Raw genomic sequence first — 11,755 nt, 5'->3', positions numbered from 1 at the left:
GCATAAACGGCACACACGGTTACAGTAGCCAAGTAGATCTGCTAATGCCGAACATTGCTTGGATACTGGTCACCCTACGTTATACAACAACAGCGAGATATTGGCATGCACATCCAGCTATTGGGACAGTGTTGTTAAGCAGGCAGTTGAGATTAAATTAGCCAGCAACCTTGTAAACAGGGATGGAGGTTTTTGTTTGAACTCTTCTGAACTCTGTTTAGAACCCTGCTCTCTCCCTTGTCAAAAAACAGAGGGAAACAGTCAGCGTTTTTTAAAAATCAGAGGGAAAAATCAGGTTTTTTTTTTTTTTTTTTTTTAGTCTTATGGGTTCTAATGGTTCAAATGGCTCTGAGCACTATGGGACTCAACTTCTGAGGTCATTAGGCCCCTAGAACTTACTGCAGCGCCCAGAACCGCACGGCCACTTCGGCCGGCTAGTCTTATGGGATTATGGGACTTATCTGTTTGGTGGCGCTAGTGTTCAGTGTGTGTGTTGTCTTTCCTGCATTAGTCGAAGAACCGAGGTTTTACATTTGCCTGTACATCACCTGTCCGTTTCAGTTTGCCTTGAAAATGGCGGGGTGTGCTCCCGCCGAAATATCAGCGGTCGCTGTTACTATTACCTGGCTGAATACCCGTAAGTTGCTTGAAAATTGTATACGCCAGGAGAAACTCAGGTCTCACAAAGACTCCCGTTGGTTGTCAGAAAATAAACCGGCAGCACTGCTTATTTCAATATTTTCTTTCAACAGTAATGTTTATAGACATAACATAACAAAGCCTCATAGATTGTTATCCACTTGTATGTTATCCACTTGTACAATACTGTATTGTACAACTGGATAGACTGCCTTCAGATCTCTGGTCATATTGCTCAGTTGAACACATTCTTTTTATTCTGTGTGACACTTTTATCAGCGCACAGCCATATTATTTTTACGTAATGTATCTTCTCGTCACAGGTGCATATTATCTGCACCATAAAATACGCGAATGTCTGAAGTTTTGACGCAAATTTATAGGCTACTTTGACTGAAATGCTTATGTAAGCACTTTTAACTATGTTTGTTCCATAATATCAATACAAGAGAATAACATCTGAATAGTTAGTAACATGCCTACCAGTGAATTGGGTTTTATACTTATGAAACACTTCATTTGTATCCATTTACAATGTGGTGTTCTCAAAGTTGTTGGAAGTCAGCTACTGCTTCCTTCTTATGATATCACCTCACTATATTTTACACGTTTAATTTTCGCGCAATCTGTATAGCACTTTTAATTTTTAAAGTTATTTTCGTTATTTTCTGTATTATAGATGTGAAGGTGGGCGGTGACGGCCGAAACCGATTATTTTTTGTTGAAGTTATGTGTCATTGTGCTGGAAATAAACAAATGGTTCAAATGGCTCTGAGCACTATGGGACTTAACATCTGAGGTCATCAGTCCCCTAGAGCTTAGAACTACTCAAACCCAACAAACCTAAGGTCATCACACACCTCCATGCCCGAGGCAGGATTCGAACCCGCGACCGTAGCAGTCGCGCGGTTCCAGACTGAAGCGCCTAGAATCGCTCGGCCTCACCGGACGGCGGGGAATAAACAACTTACAAAAATACTCTCTCCACTCCCTTAGCGTCACCTTTTGGTATAGGAATTATTCGAGGACACAAAAATGCCAAGGGGAATAGGTATCGGATAAGCCGAAAACTTGCAGTACTATGAACAGTTGTCGAAAGGTGTAATCTTTTCACGTGATACAGAGTTCAGGTTACGTACAGATATAATTTTAACGCGTAATTTTGGTTGACAGAGAGACTTTGTTAAACGATTTTTATTAATTTTATATTTCTTTCAGTTAACCTATTTCACAAAAATAAATTTTTTCGTTGGATATGTCTCTCAGCTGGCTAAATGGAGAATAATTGATTAATTAATGCTACAATCTCTGACGCAAGTTTATACTTTCAGGGAAAATATGTTCTGGGACAGAAACGAAATAATCAGACCAAACAAAAGTATACAAGCGGAGTCCCCGCCTTACATTAAAACAAGCCATATGACTCGCAATTAGCCATGGAACAACTTAACTTATTTTAGTGGACATAGAATTTCTGGTAAAGACAAAGAGTAAGTCTGGTGTCATTTCCATTATTCAGCGTTCCACATTATGATTAGTACCGACGATATTCTGAGCTAAGTAGCTCATAAGTTGCATTATGTCAACGTCGTTGTCGTGTTGTTATTCCACTCGCGAGATACGTTTCTCGTGTAGCATAACTACAGAACATTGTATTCCTTTCTCCAAACCGACGCTTGAAAGCCACACTGAGAACATTTTATAAGGGCTGCGTGACTATAAATAAAATGAGCAACCTGGAGAAGAATGTAGAGTGCAAACAAACAAAGGGACTGCTTCTGTAGCAGGTTTCATCTAACACATACAACATATTGCGAGTATGACCCTGCTACTTCATATTAAAATATATCGTCATTATTGCGCCGTTCTATTACACCTTGGGGGGGGGGACTCAGATCAGAGGTAAAACATTTCGTATTCCGTACATGTGCTGTTGATTGCTGCCTCACGTTATGCGTGAGAGGGCAAGTTGCCAGTTGTTTGCATGATCGACCAGGAGATTGCTCACATCTTGTTATTCACGGCACAGTCGCTAAAGTACTTCGCGTTCCTGCCCTGATCTGTTTACAAAATAAAATCAGCTCCTGAGTATTTGTTTTTCTCGGTCAGCTTTCAGTAAGCAGTCTGTCGTGAAACCGCATGAGAAATGCTTTCACAGGTACTTCTCCTCAAAGACACAACGAACTGCTCATGAAAATGAGAGCGTTTCCAGCCGTCTGATCCGCTGCAACAGCATTAGCCATGTTAGGCTGATTCCTGAAAGACATAAGCTGGACCTTCTGCCAGTCACTGGACATGCCGAAGGCGCCGTTGTCCTCGTTGACAACGCAGTTTCCACACTGAAGAGCCAAAGAAACTGGTACATCTGCCCAATACCACGTAGGGTCCCCGCGAGCACACAGAAGTGTCGCAGCACGACGTGGTATGGACTCGACTAATACCTGAAGCAGTGCTGGAGGCAATTGACACCATGAATCCTTCAAGGCTGTCCATAAATCCGTAAGAGTACATCTACATCTACATCTACATGACTACTCTGCAATTCACATTTAAGTGCTTGGCAGAGGGTTCATCGAACCACAATCATACTATCTCTCTACTATTCTACTCCCGAACAGCGCGCGGGAAAAACGAACACCTAAACCTTTCTGTTCGAGCTCTGATTTCTCTTATTTTATTTTGATGATCATTCCTACCTGTGTAGGTTGGGCTCAACAAAATATTTTCGCATTCGGAAGAGAAAGTTGGCGACTGAAATTTCGCAAATAGATCTCGCCGCGACGAGAAACGTCTTTGCTTTAATGACTTCCATCCCAACTCACGTATCATATCTGCCACACTCTCTCCCCTATTACGTGATAATACAAAACGAGCTGCCCTTTTTTGCACTCTTTTGATGTCCTCTGTCAATCCCACCTGGTAAGGATCCCACACCGCGCAGCAATATTCTAACAGAGGACGAACGAGTGTAGTGTAAGCTGTCTCTTTAGTGGACTTGTTGCATCTTCTAAGTGTCCTGCCAATGAAACGCAACCTTTGGCCCGCCTTCCCCACAGTATTGTCTATGTGGTCTTTCCAACTGCAGTTGTTCGTAATTTTAAAACCCAGGTACTTAGTTGAATTGACAGCCTTGAGAATTGTACTATTTATCGAGTAATCGAATTCTAACGGATTTCTTTTGGAACTCATGTGGATCACCACACACTTTTCGTTGTTTAGCGTCAACTGCCACCTGCCACACCATACAGCAATCTTTTCTAAATCGCTTTGCAACTGATACTGGTCTTCGGATGACCTTACTAGACGGTAAATTACAGCATCATCTGCGAACAACCTAAGAGAACTGCTCAGATTGTCACCCAGGTCATGTATATAGATCAGGAACAGCAGAGGTCCCAGGACGCTTCCCTGGGGAACACCTGATATCACTTCAGTTTTACTCGATGATTTGCCGTCTATTACTATGAACTGCGACCTTCCTGACAGGAAATCACGAATCCAGTCGCACAACTGAGACGATACCTCATAGGCCCGCAGCTTGATTAGAAGTCGCTTGTGAGGAACGGTGTCAAAAGCTTTCCGGAAATCTAGAAATACGGAATCAACTTGAGATCCCCTGTCGATAGCGGCCATTACTTCGTGCGAATAAAGAGCTAGCTGCGTTGCACAAGAACGATGTTTTCTGAAACCATGTTGATTACGTATCAATAGATCGTTCCCTTCGAGGTGATTGATAATGTTTGAATACAGTATATGCTCCAAAACCCTACTGCAAACCGACGTCAATGATATAGGTCTGTAGTTCGATGGATTACTCCTACTACCCTTCTTAAACACTGGTGCGATCTGCGCAATTTTCCAATCTGTAGGTACAGATCTATCGGTGAGCGAGCGGTTGTATATGATTGCTAAGTAGGGAGCTATTGTATCAGCGTAATCTGAAAGGAACCTAATCGGTATACAATCTGGACCTGAAGACTTGCCCGTATCAAGCGATTTGAGTTGCTTCGCAACCCCTAAGGTATCTACTTCTAAGAAACTCATGCTAGCAGCTTTTCGTGTATCAAATTCTGGAATATTCCATTCGTCTTCCCTGGTGAAGGAATTTAGGAAAACTGCGTTCCATAACTCCGCTTTAGCGGCACAGTCGTCGGTAACAGCACCATCGGCACTGCGCAGCCGCTTGTGTACTTTACATACGACCAGAATTTCTTCGGATTTTCTAACAAATTTCGAGACAATGTTTCGTTGTGGAACCTATTAAAGGCATCTCGCATTGAAGTCCGTGCCAAATTTCGCGCGTCTGTAAATTTTAGCCAATCTTCGGGATTTCGCGTTCTTCTGAACTTCGCATGCTTTTTCCGTTGCCTCTGCAACAGCGTTCGGACCTGTTTTGTGTACCATGGGGGATCAGTTCCATCTCTTACCAGTTTATGAGGTATGAATCTCTCAATTGCTGTTGCTACTATATCTTTGAATTTGAGCCACATCTCGTCTACATTTGCATAGTCAGATCGGAAGGAATGGAGATTGTCTCTTAGGAAGGCTTCTAGTGACACTTTATCCGCTTTTTTAAATAAAATTATTTTGTGTTTGTTTGTGGTGGATTTGGAAGAAACGGTATTGAGCCTAGCTACAACGACCTTGTGATCACTAATCCCTGTATCAGTCAAGATGCTCTGTATCAGCTCTGGATTGTTTGTGGCTATGAGGTCAAGTGTGTTTTCGCAACCATTTACAATTCGCGTGGGTTCATGGACTAACTGCTCGAAATAATTTTCGGAGAAAGCATTTAGGACAATCTCGGAAGATGTTTTCTGCCTACCACCGGTTTTGAACAAGTATTTTTGCCAACATATCGAGGGAAGGTTGAAGTCCCCACCAACTATAACCGTATGAGTGGGGTATTTATTTCTCTGAACTGTTCAGCAACTATATCATCGGAGTCTGGGGGTCGGTAGAAGGAGCCAATTATTAATTTAGTTCGGCTGTTAAGTATAACCTCCACCCAAACCAATTCGCACGGAGGGGATGGAGATCTCTTCTGAACAGCACGTTGCAAGACATCCCGAAATACGCAATAATGTTCATGTCTGGGGAGTTTGGTGGCCAACGGAAGTGTTTAAACTCAGAAGAGTGTTGCTGGAGCCACTCTGTAGAAATTCTGGATGTGTGGGGTGTTGCACTGTCCTGCTGGAACTGCCCAAACCCGTCGAAATGCACAATGGACATGAATGGATGCAAGTGATCAGACACGACGCTTACGTACGTGTCACCTGTCAGAGTCCTATCTAGACGTACCAGTGGTCCCATATCACTGAAACTGCACACGCCCCACACCATTACAGAGCCTCCACCAGCTTCAAAAGTCCTCTGCTGACATACATGGTCTACGGATTCATGAGGTCGTTTTTGTGTCGTGCAGTCATCAAGGATACACGAGTGGGCCTTCAGCGCCGAAAGCCCATATCGACGATGTTTCGTTGAATTGTTTACACGCTGCCACTTGTTGATGGCCCAGCATTGGAATTTCCGGAAGTGTTGCACTTCTGTCAGCTTGAACTATTCTCTTCATTCGTCGTTGGTCCCGTTCTTGCACGATCTTTTTCCGACTGCAGCGATGTCGGAGATTTGATGTTTTACCGGATTCCTGATATTCGCGGTACACTCGTGAAATGGTCGTACGGGATAATCCCTACTTCATCGCTACCTTGGAGATGCTCTGTCCCACGTTCAAACGCACTTAAATTTGATAACCTGCCATTGTGGCAGCTGTAACTCATCTAACAACTGCGCCAGACACTTGTCGTCTTGTATAGGCGTTGCCGATCGGAGCGCCGTATTCTGCCTGTTCACGTATCTTTGTATTTGAATACGCATGACTATATCAGTTTCTTTGGCGCTTCAGTGTATATTGGACTATATACAACAACATAAAAAAATATCACAGTTGCGTACATTTTTATATTCCATGTCACAAAATAATATTAACGTACTGAATGCATGAAAGGAATGCATTACAGTCCTAAAAACATTAAGTAACTTCTTCAACATACACAATCTGTCTGTCTCTCTCACGCATATACACACCATCACTCTTTCCTCCCTTCGCAAGCCCCCTCCGCCACCCCTGCCACATCCACAACGCGCTCCCTCTCTTCTCTCTCTCTCTCTCTCTCTCTCTCTCTCTCTCCCTCTCCCTCTCCCTCTCCCTCTCCCTCTCCCTCTCCCTCCTACCTGATTGTACCTGTAGGTTTTGAAACTCCATAGCTAAGTTATTAATAAATAATCGTATTATAGCTATTAGTATTTACTATTCATGTTTTAATCAATCCTTAATAAAGCACTCCGTCTTAAGGCCACGAGTGGCCTACCGGGACCATCTGACCGCCGTGTCATCCTCAGAGGAGGATGCGGATAGGAGGGTCGTGGGGTCAGCACACCGCTCTCCCGGTCGTTATGATGGTATTCTTGACCGAAGCCGCCACTATTCGGTCGAGTAGCTCCTCAGTTGGCATCACGAGGCTGAGTGCACGCCGAAAAAATGGCAACAGCGCATGGCGGCCTGGATGGTCACCCATCCAGGTGCCGACCACACCCAACAGCGCTTAACTTCGGTGATCTCACGGGAACCGGTGTGTCCACTGCGGCAAGGCCGTTGCTCAATCAATCCTCACTAAGCAGTGGAAAAGAACTACTATCTGTAAATTTGCATAAAAATTAGTTGTGTTGTTTTTGAGCAACTTTTATATGTACAATTATTTCTTACGCATATATTCATTACAGTTCTCTGATTTGTACCAGATACACGCTTCTGCCGTGCTAGCATCAGCAGACATTTCGCATTGTGTTACTTCAGAGTATTTAGAGGAAATGGTGATGGTACAGCTGCGAATCTTAACGGAATGCCGGCCAGGGCATTACCAAAGTATTTCGAGAAAGTTAAAATGTTTAGAAATTCTGTTTAATCAAAGGTTCAGCCACTGACTCCAGTCCACTCCCATTCATTCATACATTCACGCCGAAGTGAAAACAGTGTTCAAGAGAAAACCGTTCGTCAATAGAAATCAGTTAATCGAATACGTATACTCGAGGAGGATAGTAACAAAATTTTGCTAGTTCCGTTGTGTTCGGGGTGTTTGTTTTATCTTGAGACAACTAAATATGTCGAAAAAGACGCGCCGCACGAAAAAAAAATGCTCTAGCTGAAAAGTAGACGCGATGTCTATCTATGCTTTCAATTCGGCCCTCGTAATCACCCTTCTTGCTTGAGGGGGTCGATTTTGTATTTTGAAATACGACACCCCTCTCCTCAGACCTTTCCATTGCATATTTGGATCCTACTTCAAAAACTACCTACTCAAACAATTGATTTCCATTCGTAGCAGATGGTGTTGTAATCGACAAATACCAAGTGGGCCTGTTTTTGCAATCAAGAATCGATGTATTTTATTCTACACAGCATTTACGGTGCAAATTTAAGCCTTTGTGTTCTAATGGTTGATATTTACGAATCAGTATCAATATCGCATTTATAAAGGCCCTAGTGCCGCAAGGAGATGTCCCGCATTGACGGCCGCACAGCAATAGGACGAGGATGTAAGCGTTTAGGCGATATGTGTGTGTGTGTGTGTTCATCAGTTTATGGACATTTCACCTTTCTTACAATGGTTGTGGTTTGTATTGCGCCGGTAGCCGCGTAGCGGCCACGATGAGAGCTATGGCTGTTGGATGGAGACACACCTCAAAATCAGTAATCCTGATGGCGGGGTTCGAGGGCGGCCACCGTAATCAAGCATTCCGATTGCTTGGGGACTCGCCACAATCAACCCCGTAGGGGTCAGACAAGTACCTTATTTGACAGAAATGTTAATTTCTGGAACATCAGTATTAACGGTCAGAACAGGAAAGGTTTAGAATTACATCATATATGAAATGTAGAATCTAATGCGTCGGTTCTTAGTTGCAAAAAAAAAAAACTTTATATTTGTCGATTACAGCACCATTTACCATTAATAGGAAGCAACGGTTTGAATAAACCATATGCTCTTGGCGTAGAGTCCGAATATGCAGTGAAAATGGGGAGGGGGCGATCCTATTTGAAAATACAAAGTTAACTTTGCCCACGCAGCAGGGGAGTTAGGAAGTGGCCAGTTGTAGCACAGACAGATAGCTCGTTAGCCGTGCTTGAAGCGGATCGGTGATGTGAGGAATGGTCGCTACATGACAAAATATCGTACACGCTCACGTATAGATCGAGAATGGGCGCCAAACAGTCATAACTTTATTAATATTTGTAATCATACTTCATTTTTTATGCAGAAAATGTTGGGGAAAGTTCAGTCATTGGCCATAATTGTAACATTAAAAGGCGCTACAGTCTGGAACCGCACGACCACTACGGTCGCAGGTTCGAATCCTGCCTCGGGCATGGATGTGTGTGATGTCCTTAGGTTAGTTAGGTTTAACTAGTTCTAAGTTCTAGGGGACTAATGACCACAGCAGTTGAGTCCCATAGTGCTCAGAGCCATTTGAACCATTTTTGTAACATTAACACTATGCTAGTTTTGCCAAACAGATCACGGAGCAGAGTCAAGTGTATACCAGAAAGTACGAGATAGTACAACGTTATATAATAGATTTTGTAGTACCGGTATACCAAGTGCATCAGTCGGTGCTTGGACACGATTCAGCCGAGAACTTCGTGTTGGCAAGGAGCCAAATGTTTTTTTTCCATTTTCGAGTTAAATATGTTTATTAATATCAGAAATGTCTTACTGTAGAGCTCACGGTGTTTATTTACAAAAAAGTAATGACATCCAGGTTTTTCATTTAATATGGTATCTGTCAGCAGTCCTATCAGAAGCTGCACTTTATTTCCAGTGCGATAGAGCCAACGACTACGAGTGATATCTGTAGAAGAATCTGCAGCACACAGTAGGTAGGAGAACGTCTAAATGAATTGTCACTCTGTTCTCTGCTCTCAAAGAATTATTAGACAAGACCAACCTATAGATCTCTCCCCCTCCCCCCCCCCCCCTCCAAAGCCACACACAAAATACACAGACACTCCGGAACCGTGCGACTCCTACGGTCGCAGGTTCGAATCCTGCCTCGGGCATGGATGTGTGTGATGTCCTTAGGTTAGTTAGGTTTAAGTAGTTCTAAGTTCTAGGGGACTGATGACCACAGATGTTAAGTCCCATAGTGCTCAGAGCCATTTGAACCATTTTTTTACACAGACACCTCTGAAAGATTCAGAACAACCGCCAGGAACACCTTCAACTGTTCCATCAGCCACTTGTTTTTGCACTTTCAACTGTTCCACAGTCCGCCATGTTTGTTTTTACAGCTCGTAAACAGTGAGAAACAGCGACAGTGACAGTGACGGTGACAGCTCAATATATAGTATTTGGCAGTGATGAAGATGAGGGAAAAGAAAACGTAAGTGAAACATAATGTAGATAGACACACACACACACACACACACACACACACACACATACACAGAACTAATTAATTTCAGGCATAGAAATAACAATTTTCAAATCGTAATTTTGGCTTACACAGTTTATCTACTTTAAGGTTTAAGTGGTTGCAGATGACAAACTCGGAAACAAAACAGTCACTGTAGAACACATTACATCAGAAAAACCACACCATGTGGTAAAAGGGTATGAATTCATAATTTTATGTGTTTTTTCAAATATCTGTAATTACGATTTAAAAACTAATAGTTACATGTATACGAACAGTAAAGAATATTCTTTATCTTTAACAGCCATAAAATAAAAGCCCACTGAAGATGCTGCAACTGCAGTGAAACATGTTTGGGTTTAAAAAAATTGTGTTTTGCTAAAGGCGGACTGTGGCGTCACCGCCAGACACCACACTTGCTAGGTGGTAGCCTGTAAATCGGCCGCGGTCCGCTAGTATGCGTCGGGCCCGCGTGTCGCCACTATCAGTGATTGCAGACCGAGCGCCGCCACACGGCAGGTCTAGTCTAGAGAGACTCCCTAGCACTCGCCCCAGTTGTACAGCCGACTTTGCTAGCGATGGTTCACTGACTACATACGCTCTCATTTGCCGAGACGACAGTTTAGCATAGCCTTCAGCTACGTCATTCGCTACGACCTAGCAAGGCGCCATATTCTTCAAGAATGTATTCTGAACTGACAATATTGTGAATCATGTACCGTCAAGAGCGACGTTCATCATTAATGGATTAAAATTAAGTATCAAACTAATTACGTCCGCCTTTTGAAGTCTAATTCCTTGTCATGTTCCAGACGTCACGTCAGTATAGTCCTTCCCTCCTCACGCCAGTCTGCGTGAGCTAAAACGCGTGCATTTCGGCCTCCTCTTGTAACACGGTGTTGGCTCTTCTGCCAACCCAACACGGACCCTATCCAAAAACATATGGATAGTCACTAGGTTCATTCAAACTCGAGACAACTTCACCTTGCCTCCCAAGCGAAATAAATTTGTCAAGTGTATATAAACGGCTCCACTGCTCACGATCGGAACGTCCTAAACAGCAACATTAGGGTTAATGTTGACAGCCTGTAAAATGTACGCAATAAATTTATTAACTCTGATGAAACTATAGGACAAGCGAGATACGCGGCCTGCAGAGAATGGATCCCAGTTGTCCATGGATAGGTTGACAATATTTGGGTCTTCACAGCAGCATTTACATGTTCAATCACTGAAGTAGCTAGAGCAGTACTGCCTTAGGTGAGCATGAAGTGAAGTGCTCTAAGTAGCAGCAGTAATGCGGAAACAAGAACTATCAAAAGGTTCAAATGGCTCTGAGCACTATGGGACTTAACTTCTGAGGTCATCAGTCCCCCAGAACTTATAACTACTTAAATCTAACTAACCTAAGGACATCACACACATCCATGCCCGAGGCAGGATTCGAACCTGCGACCGTAGCGGTCGCGCGGTTCCAGACTGTAGCGCCTAGAACCGCTCGGCCACACCGGCAGGCAAAAACTATCACTTTTTCTCAATATGTCTTTCCACCCCAGCATAACTTTCCTTTCTCTCTCTCTCTCTCTCTCTCTCTCTGTCTCTTACGCATTCCGGCTCATACAGTCCGCAGCTCGTGGTC

At 43.4% G+C, this 11,755-nt stretch overlaps 1 pseudogene; it reads right to left on the bottom strand.

Moving 5' to 3' along the window:
• Positions 1 to 7,184: 7,184 nt before the first annotated feature.
• LOC126206695 (5S ribosomal RNA) lies at positions 7,185 to 7,302 on the bottom strand (annotated as a pseudogene).
• Positions 7,303 to 11,755: the final 4,453 nt, after the last annotated feature.

Source organism: Schistocerca nitens, chromosome 1 (genome assembly GCF_023898315.1).
Source record: "Schistocerca nitens isolate TAMUIC-IGC-003100 chromosome 1, iqSchNite1.1, whole genome shotgun sequence".
NCBI classification, from domain to species: domain Eukaryota; kingdom Metazoa; phylum Arthropoda; class Insecta; order Orthoptera; family Acrididae; genus Schistocerca; species Schistocerca nitens.
Note: the sequence above shows the minus strand (reverse complement) of the source record. Positions and strands in the feature narration are given on the sequence as shown.